Source organism: Amblyomma mixtum, chromosome 10 (genome assembly GCF_055824585.1).
Source record: "Amblyomma mixtum isolate Tamu chromosome 10, ASM5582458v1, whole genome shotgun sequence".
Lineage (NCBI taxonomy): Eukaryota > Metazoa > Arthropoda > Arachnida > Ixodida > Ixodidae > Amblyomma > Amblyomma mixtum.
The window spans coordinates 83,429,170-83,446,033 of NC_143021.1; the positions used below are offsets into that span (position 1 = coordinate 83,429,170).

At 44.9% G+C, this 16,864-nt stretch overlaps 1 long non-coding RNA gene across 1 annotated transcript; it reads left to right on the plus strand.

Moving 5' to 3' along the window:
• The first annotated feature begins 1,669 nt into the window (after positions 1–1,669).
• Positions 1,670–3,205, plus strand: LOC149326309 (uncharacterized). Its single transcript, XR_016285977.1, has 3 exons — positions 1,670–1,840; positions 1,942–2,044; positions 2,959–3,205. It is a non-coding gene; the product is annotated as an uncharacterized LOC149326309 (long non-coding RNA).
• Positions 3,206–16,864: the final 13,659 nt, after the last annotated feature.

The following is a 16,864-nucleotide window of genomic DNA, read 5'->3' on the forward strand; positions in this document are numbered from 1 at the left end:
TTAAAATGGGTTTTCAAAATTATTTTTATTGTCGAGTACCAGATCGGCAGTTCATAATTTTCGAACGCGCTAAAACATGCGAGTTCAAAGATTTGGTTTTATTTATTATTATATTTTAACCGAACACTTGCAGTTTGTGAGCAAAGCTACCCATGATTCCGTTGGAAGAGCTGCACTCTGGTTGCGCAGTGAGCAGCAATAATACGTTTAGGAGAATTGCGATCGAAGTCCTGTTGATCAGAATTAACATTCTGATTACACCCGAGACGCCTTCAACAAAAATTGTCAACAGGCGCCTTCAACAAAAATCAAATAAGTTTGATTTGATTAAATTTTTGGAATAAAAAAAAACTTTTTTTTATTCGCTCTAGGAATTCACTGCCGCAGTGCGCAGCTGGTGTCTGCTTCTTGGAGATCGCGATACAAACGTAATAGATTAGCGCAAGTGCATTCGCTAAACCGAAATTGTGCTCAGTTTTGGCAACGTCCAGAAACGAAGCAGTCGCCTCGTAATTTCGAATTATGCGTTGCGCTCGTGAAATATTAGGCGGGTGCTTCATAAACGCACGCGGACACGTGCTAAGCGATTCCTACGCTTCCCTACCTAGTGCCCTGTGATCGCGCCTTTCCCGTGTTTTCTGATTTGCTATTTCCTTCCTTTTCTGCAAATCGTAGTGTTGGAAATTGTTGTTTTTGACCATTTTATTCTTCTGTTGCGTAATTTGCATTGGGGGCAATATAGCTCTTGCTCACGTCCTGGCATATTTACTCGCAAGTTTTTTTTTTCTTTCGAACATGACCTTTATTGATGAAAACCATCGAAAGTAGTTGCGAACCACAATTCAACATGCCTTTGTTTATTTTTGCTTTTTTGCGCGAAACTTCCACACCAACAAACAATTTGAGGATTCCTCGACGACCACTGAATAAATGGACTGACAACTGGCGTTAGACGCATGTTAACCTAGCTTGTTTGGCGTATGTACGGTACATGAAACTATGAAAGAGCACGCATTCTGCTTGGATATTTTTTTTGCTTTATATTTTTGTTATTATGTGGTAACATTTTAAGCTATCTTGAACTAACAGAAGCCACATCATACGGCCCCACAAAATACGCGAGTGTCTGAACTCGTTTTGGCGAAATTCATCTTGAAGCTCCAAGTTTTTCACTTCAAAATTTTCGGGCTTTTGCTGCAGCTTTGTAGCAATACTTTGACGCTTCCGTGTTTCCCATCCACTTGTTTCTTGTAGGTATTGCTTTCCGTACTGCCTGTGGCCATGTGACTCATTCTCCAAAAATTCCAAACCCTTTTCACGTGTTTTGGCCCCTTTCCCTCTCTCTTTCAAGTCTTCCCATATCTCCCTACCTGTTCTCCCGGCCGCGCCCTTTTTTTAGGTAGGGGGCTAACCCCCCCACCCCGCGAAGCGCTTTTTTTTCTTTTTGATTGTCACTTCCTCAAAGCTATTTTCCCTCGCGCGCAGCTACCCGCTTCGCTGTTTGTGCACCCTTCCACGATCTCCCTGTCTCCACCTTTCAGCTCGAGAACTTTTCTCGGAACCACAAAACCTGTGTAAAGGAAAACGACTCTCTCCCCTCCAGCCAACCCCCAACCCCCCCCCTCCCCCCACCATCGTCTCCACTGCTCGTCTTGGAACCGCGCGACGCATCACAAAACATTCTTGACTCCACGGCGGAGCCCAACCACGTGCACAACCAACACGACGAAAATGCATGCACACTCGATCTAGCACCGTTCATAGTCTGTGCACGCGAAAAGCCACGCTCATATATTAGGAGAGCTCCGACGCTGTTCGTACCGCCTGCAAGATCTTATTTGTAAGTACTAAAACTCTTTTATCTTGATATACGTCTGGAAGTTAAAGTGGTTTTTGTAGTAAACGTTGCTTTGATTACATGTGCCTTTATTTTTTCGGCAGGAAAAGAGAGCGAGCCAATAAGCACGAGGACGACTTCTGTGTACCCACTCTCATTGCGAAATGGCTTGCTTGACGTTGTGCGCAGTGGAATTGTGGCCGAATGGTGAGAATTTAATTTTTCGTCTTTGGTGAGATGAACTCACTAAAGATTCACTACTTTGGCTAACAGCGGGTTTGAACTCATATGACCTGATATGGGATGCATTCGGGAATATGTCCTTTACCGCTTATGCACGACGGAAATCAGAACCGTTTAATTAATTTTTCACTGCAGACCAGTTGGTAAGAATATGTGTAATACTTCCGTACTGTTTTTTTTTTTTGCCTTCTACACTTGCAGACAAAATAGAAAATCCGCAATTTCTGGTTAAAGCTTTTGCCCAAGTTCTCTCGCAATGAAAAAGGGCATTACTCTGGACTATCAGACTAGTATTTTTGTGTGGTTTGCAAGTCGCAGTTTCGAATCCAATTATAGCATGCATGCGAAGCGACTAAGGTAAAACAAAGGTGCCTTGAGTTCCTTGCGTTCAGCGTATTTCGCAAAAAATCGCAAGCCGTATTTTTAACCCTATTAAAAAAAACTAATCAAAAATGTTGTTTTCACGTCCATGTGGAAGAGACGCTACAACCTGTGCATATTTACTTGAATAAAAAATTAGCTCGCAATTTAGATACGAGTTATGATATTAAAACAAAATAATACATTAATCTGTTTTCAATATCACATTAATTTGCTTATCTCGCATTGAATATATTTACTGGGAGTGCGACACGACGCATTGGACTAAATTAAACCATTTGGTATAACGGAAGTTTAGTAAATTAAATTCCACTTTGTGCAACTAATGTGGTGCTGGTTCTTAAGAATAAATTTAAAATTATCCTGTAAAATATGTTGCTAGTGTCTTCACGATGACTGTGTTTCACAAAATTCGGTGTTATTTAATCATTTTTGTTTTTTTTCTGTGATGGCCATAATTCAGCTTACCATGACATCATGCATCTCGATCGTTACAGGCTTGGCGCATCGTGAGGCCATCGTGCAAGAGCTGGACGAGGAATTTGTTTGAATGCAGTCCAGCAGCCCTCTTGCAAGCGGAGTGCAACGATTACTTCGGATATGACTGATCAGTTCACTGGAGGACAGCTCCATTGAGCATTTTATGGATGCCTTAGCCGTGCTGCAGCAGCTTGCCCAGATGCTTTGCCCAACCTGATCGGCACGCACCAAACTTGAAAATAAATTGTTTTCCCACAGCCTCTACCACCATGCTCTTGCACCCCCTTTCTTTGCTCCCCAGGGTGGCTGGTGGTAGCGCAAACCATCCTGTGCGGGCTAAAAGCGTGATTCTTGTAACTCAAAGCAATAAACGGGTCTTTTTTCTGGAATTCTTTCGCACCCTCTACTATGAATATTTGCTAGGTAGAATGGTATGTACATCCATCCACAGTGCCGGTCATTGGCTAGTGGGTTAATTGCATGTGCCAGCGTTCGAAAGCTGGATGCCATTATTCGAAAGCTGGAAACCATTATTCGAAAGCTGGATGCCATTATTCGAAAGCTGGAAACCATTATTCGAAAGCTGGCTACCAATGTTTAAAAGTTGGCTACCAATGTTTGAAAGCTGGCTACCAATGTTTGAAAGTTGGATACCAGTATGAGACCCTTGCTGGCCCATGCTGCAGAACGAACATTGGTACTGCGTTGGCCGCTTGATCGTCCGAACATTGGCCCAAAACTGGCATGAAAGTAGGTCCAATGTGTGATGTGGTAGCGCTCGGCCCAAATGCCAGTGTAGGACCGATGTTCGTGCCAATTTTTGCCAACAGTTGACCGACCTTCGGCCAATGTTGTTGTGCTGCCTGGGCGGTGATGGAGGCCCGGACTCCAGCAGGTAGCGCACCTGCTCCTCTTAGGCACACTGCGCCAGCATATCCATGGTACTGTTTAGCTTACCTCGTGGATGGCTGAGTGGCTGAGCGGCCTTCGGCGCAGAAGCTCGCGATGGCCGAAGATTTTGACGTCATGTAGGTCATGAGCACCCACTCCCTGTTGTTGCCCACGCCGAAGCGAACCACGTGCTTTTGTTACCGAACCCACAGTTCTTGCTCTTGGTCGGACTGGAGTCCCTGTGGCTGGACGGCGGGTGCGAACCCCTGGTCCCAGCGCAAGCCGTGTGGATCGCGGCGGCAGTGCTCGGGCCATTCGCACTGCTTCCACCAGCAGTGCCATGTTCGAGCAGCCTCATCTGAAGCAGATCCTTGATGCTTTTCTGTAAAGAGCTCCACCTTACATTTGAAATCAACGGGGTGGATTTATTCAGAGCATTGGGGTTTAAGGCCAATGGAGGAAAAATAATTTTAAATGGGTAGAAATAACCAAGCGAAGGTTATCTGATTGCTGGCTAAAATCAAGACGAGTTCAATTTTACGAGTCACGGTTAGGTGGCGTGAGCCGCCGCCTGATTTAAGGGTTCAGCTTTATCCATCCATGGCGGCACCCACCTATTGATACCAAAATCCTGTTAATATCCTCTATCAAGACTCTTTTTAGTACTCTGCTGAAGCAGAAAAGGTCGTTATAATGGCTGTTTTCAGAGAAAGGCGAAATGAGTGCACAAAACAGCACACAGTGATGATGATAACTGCAGACGATGGATGGATCATTGATCTTCTTTAGGCGGCTGGATGCTGCATTCCCGCTTTCCGTGGCGAACGCAAGTGAAGCCAATGAAAATTGGACGGCCTGTCCCGGAAGTCGGCGAAGTTTCGCTTTAGGACGTCATTTACCTTCCAGACGTGCTTTTAGCCTAACTCCATAGCACAGCCACGTTTGTAAAGCTGCACCCGCTAGAAGCACGCCAAACAACTTTCGGGCTAGCCATTAGCATATTTCGAGACGCACAGCGCAAGAGAAACGACTGACGAGAAGGTCGAATGCTGCAGGGTCATGCGAAAGGAGACGCGTCGATTTTTTTTATATTTTTTATCGGCGTGAAAAAATTACCCTGGTTGAACACATGCACTACGACGGCGATATTAGCTTTATTAAAAAAAATTGTGTGACTGACGTCATGGCCGGAAGTTTGAGAAAATCCTTCATCCTGGGCAACTTCTCTGATTGATGATAGGTCTCAACCCGAGACCTATCATGGCACATAAAAGCCCAAGTGGACGTTCTTTCTTACCGAAAAAGATGAAACCTTGAATGACGTGAGTTTTGTGCAAAATAACGATACAAAGATTACTGAATTATCGCATTTTCACGAATTTTTTATTCGCACTTTAAAAAGCATTGCGCCAACTATACTTTTGTAACGTGCTTTCAGGGACCTGGATACCGTTTTTCATAATTTGCAACCCCGGAATTCTTTAGCATTATTTTATAAATAAATGACAAAGAGTCCTCAGTTTGTGAAAACTGCCACATTGAGGCCCCGAAAACTCTCTGTGGGCAACGGTCCCTGGCATTCTAGAATAATCGAAACGTTAGGAGCATCCCTTCTGCTTAACATATAAAAAATTTGGGAGAGTACTTTTCGTTGATGTGGAGAAATTATTTTTCAAACAGCAGTCACCGCGGCGTGGTCAACTGGTGCGCGCCCCGCGGGCCGCGCACGCCGTCGTCTACTATGGTCGCGTGACGGGCTGCCTTTGATTCTTGTAATTGTTGGTGATAAATTTGAGCGCCTAAAAACAGCCCCAAAAGTTGACTTGCGAGGGCGGTTACCTCCAGGAGGCAAGCAGGAACGGGAGCTGTTACAGCAGGAGTGGCCCATAGGTCAAGTCGAGGCTGCTTTCTCAAGATTGTTTTTTTTTTTTGACGATGTCATACGATGTGAAAGCTCCGTATCCTTCCTGATTTCGCTTTTGCTCTGCGTCACATCCAGTACAAGCAGTGGTGTTAGCGAATCCCTTTTCTTGCCCTGGCGCACGCATAAGTGTGAAATTTACTTGTCTTGAATGCAAGTTCTGAAAACGCCTACATAGGTTTGTAGACCTTTTGCCGGTATAGAACGAAGCAGCAGCGCGGCTGTCTAAATACGTATGTGCACTGACCTAGGGTAGTAGCCACGGATCACAGAATAGACACGAGCGGTCACGTGGTGACTAAGAATCATGCAAGATTTGTGAAGAAAAAATGCCCTGATCATGTATCATAGTGAACTCTCGGAGTGCAGTGAGTGTGGCAGTGGCATATAAGCAGTATTTATCTTCTTATTGATGCTTCTAGGTGTCGGTTCTGCCATTTCCTAAAGGAAATGCTCTATACTGACTATTTTATTAATTTGTATATTTTGTAATCGCTCGGTTGTGCTGTGCAATTTCATGATTCACCGATTTGCGACAAAATACTGGTGAAAATTTTCTCAAAATGAATGAAAAAGAGGTATTCACAAACATTTTATTATAATAGTTATCGAAATGAGTTCAGTTGAGTACTACTCTTTACAACTATAGCAATCCACAGTCACTGTGCAGCACTGCCTGCAAAATGGAAGGAAGATGCGTGAAGCACCAATGCTGTCAGGCGCTTCTGGTCTAACGCAACACTCTAATAAACTTTTCCTTCTGTTGAAGTTGACGTCGTCTTCACTGGCAACTGCGTATCTCCTATAGGAACGAAACAGCGATGTTCACGAGTTTTTGGAATGGCTGTGGGTGCGTTATATCGCATGCTTAAAGCTCTTCTTTCCGCAGTTACGACACTGTCGGGGACCCAAATAACGTTGATGGTCTTCAATGCTCCCGTAGCCCATTCGTGCAGATCTCTGGGTGTAAGAATCTGGTCTTTGAAGGGCCTTTGAATGCTAGCTTTGCTAGCCAATCTCTTAAGTGTGCCTCCTAACCCATCACACGGACTCTTTCCATGCGATGTGGCGAAGAAGTTCCACGTGGCGTCCAGCTGAAAGTCTTCTTGGTGCAAGCACAGGTTCCGGAAGTTTTTTCGGTTCTTGTATTGCGAAGCGGCACCATCAGTGAAATAATGGATTCTATTCAAATCTTGCTTTCGCTTTTTTAGTTATTGAAGAAAGTACCGCTGAAAGGCGTGAACAGTGGCAATGTCGTGTACAAGAGTGTCGGAAACGATTACATAAGAAAGTGTAACAGCTGAGTCTCCCGTTTCGGTGATGTTTCGGATGTAGGCTACAATTTGATTGTAGCTTGTGTGCTGTTTTAGTGAAATGATTGGGAAGCGTCCTGAACTATGAAATTATAGTTTTCTGCGAAGTCCATCAGTACTATCGCCTCATTTGAACCCAGTGTGATTTTCGAGGACCCAAGGTAGTTTGACTGAAATTTACTAATGAAGTGTGAAACAGAATTCGCGCCAGTTGAGGTTTTCCCCAGCGGCGGTTGAGCACGGCGGCGGGGACTCCGTCCTAAGCATCCCCACGCGCAACCCCCCCCCCCCCCCCCTCACGCACACACTTCTCGCTGTCTGGTCTCCGACAGTGAGAAAGCAGTTGCCTGGCCAGTGACCTCCTGTACGCGGAATTCCGGCTCGAGCGTCTGCGGGGCCAGCCGGGGCTCGGCGCGGGACGTTTCGGCGCGATAGTTTACGTTTCGTCCCGGGCCCCGGGCTGTCTGGGGATGGGGAGGGAGAGAGGGGGACACTACGGGGGGACTGCGGAATGTTGCGGAGAGCAGTCGAGGTGGAGATCTTGGATGTGGTGGTGGGCTGGCTAACCGCGCGCGTGTGTGAAGTGTCAGCCGAGAGGTGGTCGGCTCGTCGCGAAGGGTCTGGGCAACGAGTAGCGACTCCGGCGACCCGACATCGACAGCCCGACGCCTATCTCGGACCGGACCTCAACCATCCGAACAGCTAAGTCCCCGCCACTCCCACCTTTAGGAACTATACCCTAAATTCTTTCCTTTAAAAGTGCCTTGTATTTGTATTTCCTCTCGCCTGCCATATTTGATACTGTGTGCCAAAGCTAAAATTTGTTCCGTCTGTCCTGTTTTTATGCTGTGCTATTCTTGATGAATTGGTGAAAGTGTTGTTCTCTTTGTTAATTAAATTCTATTCACCCTTATTCCCGACTCCTGTGTCGTGCCTCTGGTCAGCGGCTGGTCAGGCGTGGACCTATCGCCGGTTAGCCACTCGGTCCTGCTTAAGATCTGGCACCTGGGTGGAGGTGTTTGTCTCTCCTCCCCTAGAATTGGTAACAGAGTGTGGAGCCCATTGGTGGCGTGCTCCCACTTCGTGACAAAGTGATGCCGTTTCAATTTTTGTAGCTTGTCTAGGAGCTCCTCCCTTGCATTCGTGGGTGAAGCAAGTCATGAGTGAACACTTTGAATTCCGTGCGCACCCACTGTTTGTATCTAACTTCGGCTTCATCGAAGTTGTAGCTCTCAAACAAGTTCTTAAGCGGTTCTAAGCCCGGACATTTCGAACACACACTCAGCATGCAGTTCTCCTCCTCAAGAGAGCAAACAGTGAGAGCCATCAGCTCAGCAGAAGACTCCCATGTGCAAAGAGAATGAAGCATGAGTTTTACATTCGGATGATATTCACAGACACAAACACAGTGTGTACCAGGGGAGCCGGCTAACACGCACCAGGAGGGTCGTAAAGACGCAAAACTCGAAAATGATGCTTGGAGATTTGGATTTTCTTGCTTCCACTGAACGAAGGCTTCCTTCAGGTTCAACAAAAGTAGACGCTTTTGGTAGCCTCTGAGAGTATCCTTCATGCCAGGAAGGCAGTATGATACTCTGTCGTCTTGGTAGAAATCCAATATTGATGCTTTAACTTCTGCCGGCAGTTGGCGACTTCTTCGCGGATCAGGGATTTCAAGGATGCCTTTTGAGTCTCGAAGATGTCTGGAAGATCGAACTATACCGAAAAACCCATTTGCCTCTAGAATCGTCGTGGACAAAGAGCTAAAATTTCCAACTTCCTCTTTCTTGACCTTGTTTCCCTATATTTCTGTAGAAGACTATCTAACATCGACTTGTAGTCCAGCAGCTGCTTTTTTTTCATCACCGAGAACGTTCTCTTGGGAGGCGGTAGCAGGTGTACAGAGAAAAGTATGTCTGGGGGAGCTGACATCGGATTTTCTGTTTCGTTTACAAGGCTCTAAATTGGTGTTGTTTTCAGCCACTCGCTTTGTTCTCATTACACGTTCTAGCAAAGGGCTGCACAGAAGGTCCGCTGCATTATGATGGCCTGGGGCGAATGTTTCTTGCAGTTCCCTAACCACGGGAACTTCCTTCAAGTCTGTGCACTCAATGTTGAATTTCGGGCAAAGCTGGGCCTGAAATTAGGCCTAGTGTCGTTAACCTTTGGCCCAGAACAGTTGAAATAACCGTAGTTCCACGGCATGGCCTCGTGTGCCTCTTGAATGGGTCTATGCACAGCTTTGAAGCTGTATGTGTTGTATATTTTGAAAAATACACACAAAAGTGGTGCGCACATATTGTACTGATTCCATCCTTGGCTCTACAGCCTCGACTGCAAATAATGTCCTACTGCTCAATAGATAAATCGGAAAAAAGTTGAAGCCATGTTTTTCGTACGTAGTGCGTTTTGTACATGTTCCTGGTCCGAAAGAACAATCCTGCGGAGAATCTGGAGCCCTGGAATGGGTAGAAAACATCCAATCTTATAGTAGGATACAACTTAAAAAAACAGCAGTTGCTAACACTGGGTCGCGGTCCGCAGGGTCCTGTATTACTCCGCTAGCCAATCGCAACAGTAAACGAAATCAGCTTTTTAATGCTTGACTGTATCAATCCACGTATCAAAATTCTAGAGCTCATAATTTTTTTCTCGTGACAAGCTTCTTGTTTAGGTAACAAGAAACGTTTAAGCAGCGGACTACTTTTTCGTCGTGGAGGAATTCTATGCGCGGAGGCTGAATGTGGGCGGAGCTTCACCGCAGACTTAAGTTGTATCCGACTATATCAAGCAAATAGCGAAGCATATTTACTTGCAATTGCGTACACGTACTGTGCTCTTCAATTTATTTGAAACAATTTGCAGAGAAAATTTTTATTTTTAGCTTGACTCCATATTATAAACAAATCAACAAATATCTATGCTCAGAGCAAAAATAAACTGTTACTGTTTTTCCCCTTTCATCGCCACTGAATATTAACGCACACTTCACAAGCGGTAATGCATGCATAGTGGGCAGCTTAATCAGTGCAGTTAGCGAAAGGCTGACCAGTAAAAGTAATTCAAGGCACTGATATTTTATCAACGTACCAAATACTTCCCGGTTGCACTCACAATACACAGTCATACCTGTATAAGTCAAAGTCAGAAGCAACTACCACATCACCTTCACCGTTCTTCATCGCTGTTTTTGGGTCTGTGGGCTGATCATTGGCAGCAGTCGACACACGCTATAAGTTGCTAAAGTGTTGTCTGCGCTCCCAAAATTATGTCAAAAGCCCGCAGTCTCAAACGCTACGCAAGGCATAAAAGATTACTATTTTCTGTTATTCAGAGGAAATATGCATGTTGAAAAGCTATATTAAAGGAAACAGATGATACAGAGAAAGTGACAGACGACATCCGACCCGAGTGCAGAGCGCCCGTCACGCGACCATAGCAGACGACGGCGTGCGCGGCCCGCGCACCAGTGGACCACGCCGCGGCGACTCCTGCTTGAAAAATAATTTCTCTACATCAACGAAAAGTACTCTCCTAAATTTTTGATATGTTAAGCAGAATTAAGGGATGCTCCTAACGTTTGGATTATTCTAGAATGCCAGGGACCGTTGCCCACAGAGAGTTTTCGGGGCCTCAATGTGGCAGTTTTCACAAATTGACGACTTTTTGTTATTTATTTATAAAATAATGCTAAAGAATTCCGGCGTTGCAACATATGAAAAACAGCATCCAGGTCCCTGAAACGTTACAAAAGTATAGTTGGTGCAATGGTTTTTGAAGTGCGAATAAAAAATTCGTGAAAATGCAAGAATTCAGCAATCTTTAATGTATCGTTATTTTGCACAAAACTCACGTCATTCAAGGTTAATCTTTTTCGGTAAGAAAGAACGTCCACTTGGGCTTTTATATGCCATGATAGGTCTCTGGGAGAGCACAGAGAAGTTGCCCAGGATGAAGGATTTTCTCAAACTTCCGGCCATGACGTCAGTGGCACAATTTTTTTTTTGAAAAAATAAAGCTAATATCGCCGTCGTAGTGCATGTGTTCAACCGGGGCAATTTTTTCACGCCGATAAAAAACATCAAAAAATCGACGCGTCTCCTTTCGCGTGGAATGACCCTGCAGCGCTGTTGGAAGTCAACTGCACCAAGAGATGGGGCGCAGTCAGGGTTGCAATCGTCGAAAAGTTTCAACGGTTGATTTAGGAAATGTATGCGCGTAACCAGAGATGTTCAGTGTGGGCAGCAATCCTCAACTTTTAAGTATACATTCGAGGTGCAAGTGGCGCAAAAAGTAGGTACAGGCGTCGCCAGGTAACTTCCTTTTGAAGCGTAGAAAGCAGGGACTGCAGTAAACAAATCCACTATCAAACTCTCCACATGACACGAAGTGGCATGAACAGACTTTGCACTTGTCCAGGCTGGCGTCGATCTCCCGTCTGTTAATCCGCGCGAGTCATTCGCGTAGGCGTCGCCTTGAGAGCTGTTTTGCCTTCTCGCACTCGTGCAGGCGTATCTTCGGTATCCTGAAGAGCCCGCAGTCTGCCCATCCTGTCTTTAGTTTCTGCGCTTTGCTTTGGGTTCGGCTGCTAAAGCTCATGACACTACACCATCATGCCAGCACCGTTTGCACGCCCTACACGACCGTATAAACTTGGCTGCGTCGACTGCTACCTAGGACGACAAGATGGCGGACTACCCAGAATGCATAGTGTCGCCAGCGTTCGTGCAAGCTCCCTGTAGCGTGTCGTCTCCGAGGAGATGCGATGGAGGCTGAACTGCACCTCGATCTGCAAAAACCAGACTTGCTGGTGCCGAGGCCAGAAGGGAGGCAGGCGAAGCTGCAGCGACGTGACGTCCTGCGGGCGCGAGTCCTGTTCCGTGGAGTAGTCGCCCGGCTCATTCATGGTGCTCGTCCTAAGTCACCACCTGTAGGCTTATGCCTAAGGAGCGAAGGAACGAGCAGCTGACGATCTCGGCAAGAATAGAACTGCCTGCCGTGGCATCATGTAGTTGTCTTGGTGGCATGGCACATACCCACGACGGGGGATTGGCCAGGGTTCAGTGAGAGCCAAAAGATGGCAAACTTGGGCCAAACTAATGAACTTTGATTGCCAAGCTAATGATGTGCCACAGCCCCGCGCCGTCTTTATTTTCTTTCTCGTGCGGGTACGCTTTGGCTGTGCCCTAGGCGCAGCCAGAGGAGGGCACTACAATTTAAAAACCATTTACGTAGCGTGGGGAGGCAAGGTATATGTACAGAAAAAGGGCATATGTATTGGATTGAAGGTGGCACCAGTACTGAGCAATATTTTTCTGGATCAAGTAGACAGAGCTATTAATAATCATATCAATGAACTGGCGTGGCGAATTTTCAGATATATATAGATGATTTTTTGGTTCTGGTTGAAAAAGACAACTTCAGTAGGAGAATGGTTGACATCTTGAAGCTGTTCCGCAAATGTCCAAGGGGACTGTCCTTCCCTTTTGAGGTGCCATCGAATGATGCTGTCCACACTCCGAGTCTGAAGCGGTTTTCAAAAGCGGCTACGTATGCTTGATGTATTCACGAAGGTCCAAGAAACCGGTGCGAAACTATTCATCTGGGCAATCCAAATTTGTAAAAAACGGAACTGCAGTGTCTTGCATACGCTCGAGCCTAATGAATTCTTGCAATCATTGTATTCATGATAGTGTGCTACTACAGTTTCGTAGGCTCAAAGCTGCAGGTTTTCCAGATTGTTATCTCGGCAACTTGTGAAAAGCTCTTGTGAGTGGTGAGGGCCAGGTTTGTCAGTCCAAAAAAGAGAAAAAGTACATCAGAAAGTAGCTGTGATTCCATACATACATAAAATAGCACACAATTTGAAGAATGTGGCAGGACATTTTGAGGTGGACATCGCTTTTTCAGCTCCATATAAGTTTAGCGCGCTCTGCCCTGCCATTAGGGATTGCCATGAGAAGGTGATTAACACCAGCCCGTTTAGATGCCAGGTATCACATAGACCAAGGTTAGTAGATTGCACCTGCGCAGTAGTGTACGAGCTTCCACTGTCATGCAAGAAAGTTTATACGGGTCAGACCAGTCGCTGCATTAACAACTGTTTGTGAGAGCATCTTATCATCATCATCAGCCTGACTACGCCCACTGCAAGGAAAAGGCCTCTCCCATGTCTCTCCAATTAACCCTGTCCTTCGCCAGCCGCGGCCACCATATTCCCGCTAATTTCTTAATCCCATCCGCCCACCTAATTTTCTGTCTCCCCCTGCTACGCTTGCCTTCTCTTGGAATCCACTTCGTTACCCTTAAGGACCAGCGGTTATCTTGCCTTCGCATTACATGCCCTGCCCAAGCCCTCTTGATTTCAACTAGGATATCATTAATGCGCGTTTGTTCTCTCACCCACTCCGCCCGCTTCCGATCTCTTAACGTTACACCTATCATTTTTCTTTCCATAGCTCGCTGCGTTGTCCTTGAATTAAGCTGGACCCTCAGTGTTAGCCTCCACGTTTCTGCCCCATAAGTGAGTACCGGTAAGATACACCTGTTGTATACTTTTCTCTTGAGGGATATTGGCAAACTGCCATTCATGATCAGAGATAACCTGCCATATGCGCTCCACCCCATTCTTATTCTTCTAGTTATTTCCCTCTCATGATCTGGATCAGCTGTCACTACCTGCCTTAAATAGACATATTCTCTTACTACTTCCAGTACCTGGCTACCAATTGCGGACTGCAGTTCCCTTGCTAGGCTGTTGAACATTTACCTTGGTTTTCTGCATGTTAATTTTTAGCCCCACCGTTCTGCTCTGCCTGTCTAATTCATTGATCATGCTTTGCAGTTCATGTCCTGAGTGACTTAGCAAGGCAATGTCATCAGCAAATCGCAAATTACTTAGGTATTCTCCATTAACTCTTATCTCCAACTGTTACCATTTCAGGCCCCGGAATACCTTCTGTAAACAGGCAGTGAATAGCATTGGCGAGACCGCGTCTCCCTGCCCGACACCTTTCCTTATTGGAATTTTATTACTGACTTTATGGAGAACTATGGTAACTGTGCAATCGTTATAAATATCTTCCAATATTTTCACATAGCACTCTTCCACACCCTGATTTCGCAATGCCTGCATGACTGCTGAGGTTTCTACTGAGTTGAATGCTTTCTCGTAATCAATGAACGCTATATATAGGGGCTGGTTATATTCTGCGCATTTCTCTATCACCTGATTGATTGCGTGAATATGGTCCATTGTCGAGTATCCTTTACGAAAGCCTGCCTGGTCCTTTGGTTGATTGAAGTCTAAGGTTGTCCTGACCCTATTAGCGATTACCTTAGTAAATACCTTGTAGGCAACAGACAGTAAGCTGATCGGTCTGCAATTTTTCAAGTCCTTGGCGTCACCTTTCTTATGAATTAAGATAATGTTAGCGTTTTTCCAAGCTCTTGGTACGCTCGAGGTCACAAGGCGTTGCGTATGCAGGGTGGCTAGTTTTCCGAGCACTCTCCTCTGTCCTTCAACAATTCTGCTGTTACCTCATCCCCACTAGCTGCTTTCCCCCTCTGCATTGCTCCCAAGGCTTTCTTTACTTCCTCCTTCGTTACTGGCGGCATGTCCCATTGCTGTGTTCCACTGCCTCTCTCATTAACATTCTGATTGCAATCGCTACTGTATAGATTTGTGTAAAACTCTTCGGCTACTTTAACTACCTTATCCATATTGCTAATGAAATTGCCCTTTTTGTCTCTTATCGCATGCATCTGGTTTTTACCTATGCCTAGTTTTCTCTTCGCTGTTTTTAGTCTACCTCCGCTCTTTAGAGCATGCTCGATTTTCTCCATGTTAAACTTTCTTATGTCGGCTACCTTGCGCTTATTTATTAACTTCGACAGCTCTACTAGCTCTACTCTACCTATGAGTTAGACGTCCTCATGCTTTGCCGTTTCTTAATCAGATCCTTAGTCTCCCGAGATAGCTTCCCGGTGTCCTGTCGAACCATCCTACCGCCTACTTCTACGGCACTCCGTTATGATATCTGTGAGATGATTGGTCATTTTCAAACATTACGGTCGTCATCTTCAGTTAAAGCGGAAAATCTGTTCTGCCGCAAAATCCTGAATTCCTCTACTTTCTCTCTTAATGCTAACTTGTTAATAGACTTCCGCTTCACTAATTTCCTGCGCTCCCTTCTCAAATCTAAGCTAATGCGAGACCCTGCCATTCTGTGGTCGCTACAACGGACCTTTCAGAGGACCTCCAATCTAAAAATTGAGAATTGCTCTCAGTGAATTGAGAGCATCTCAATTCACTGTCAGATTCTAGATATCCCCATTTATAAGACCACTACTGTGATTGAAGGAAAGAAGAAAAGGAAAAGAAAAAATGCCACCCTCTAGTCACCCTTTGGAAGCGCTTGTGCAAGTGCTCTTGGCTCTGTAATGTCACATGACTCTGATGTATAAATTTCGTGTTCTCTTCAATAAACACTTGAGCTGCAAGCCAGCATTCATCTGTGGTGTCTTTCTTGTGCTTTCGTCTGTTTCGCGCTGTAGCACCCACAATAAACTTTCCAGTAACTGCAGCTAGCACTCATGTTTATATTGGAAGCTAACAAGCAGCCTATCCCTAACCTATTATATTCAGTGGAATTCTAGGAGCATGCCTGTGTTCCAAGATATGCATCTCGAAATTGCAACAAAATCCGTGCATATCTAGGAAGTCATTATCAAGTTGTTAGAATAGGAAAGAGCATATCAAAAAAGTGTGGAGTACTGTCAGTGGTGCCGCAGAGCTCTGTTTTGGGCCCACTTTTGTTTTTGTTGTACATAAATGATATTCCTGCTATCATAGAACCACCTGTTGCAATCAAAATTTTCCCGTCAATTGTTTAATTTATTGTCCTGTAGGTTGCCCGGAAGATCAGGTTAAAATCAATACGTGTCTTCAGTAATTAAACTTGTGGTGCATTAAATGTGGCATGGAAATAAACTACAAAAAATCCACGCACACACATGTAGCAAGAAAGCAGAATGCTGTCATGTTTCTATATAATATTAGTAAGAATGCTTTGGATGAGGTTCAGAGGTTTTAGGTACTTGGGAGTAACATTAACATATAATCTTGATTGGTGCAGCCACATTGAAAATATATATTCAAAAGCTTACCACAAGCTTTGCTTTTGCCTAATGCAACCAGAGATATTAAGTTGATTGCTATGAGTGTTTATAAGGCCAATTGTAGAATATGCGAATTGTAGAATATGTATGGAGCCCACATCGAAAGGGTTTAAAATGGAAACTGGAAAGAATACAATGGATTGTAGCCCATTTTATAGGCGCACTGACTTGGTGGCAGAAATGTTAAAAGAATGTGAGTTAGAGTTAATAGGAATGAGAAGGCAAAAGCACAGATTAATTTTTTTTTCAGATAATGCAAGGCAAATTAATAATTAATAGGGAATACTATGTGAAATCACCTCTGAAACATTGCCAAGTGATGTTGTTAAACAGACTGATGTTGAAAAATTTGTCTCAGGTGTCCAGACGTTTTTTCAGGAACAGGGTGGAAATTTGTAATTCTGTTTTTGTAAATGTATTTTTACAATGAGAGTTGTATTTCTAATTGTATTCATATATATATATGTTTTCCCTCCCTGTAATGACCCTCATCAGAGGGTTGACAGTATGAACAAAATAAATGCTTGGCGATCGGCATGCACACTTGTGGAAGGCTCCGCTGATATCGACGACACTGTGTATAGCAGCACAGCTATCAAGTGAAATGTTCGGAAGCAA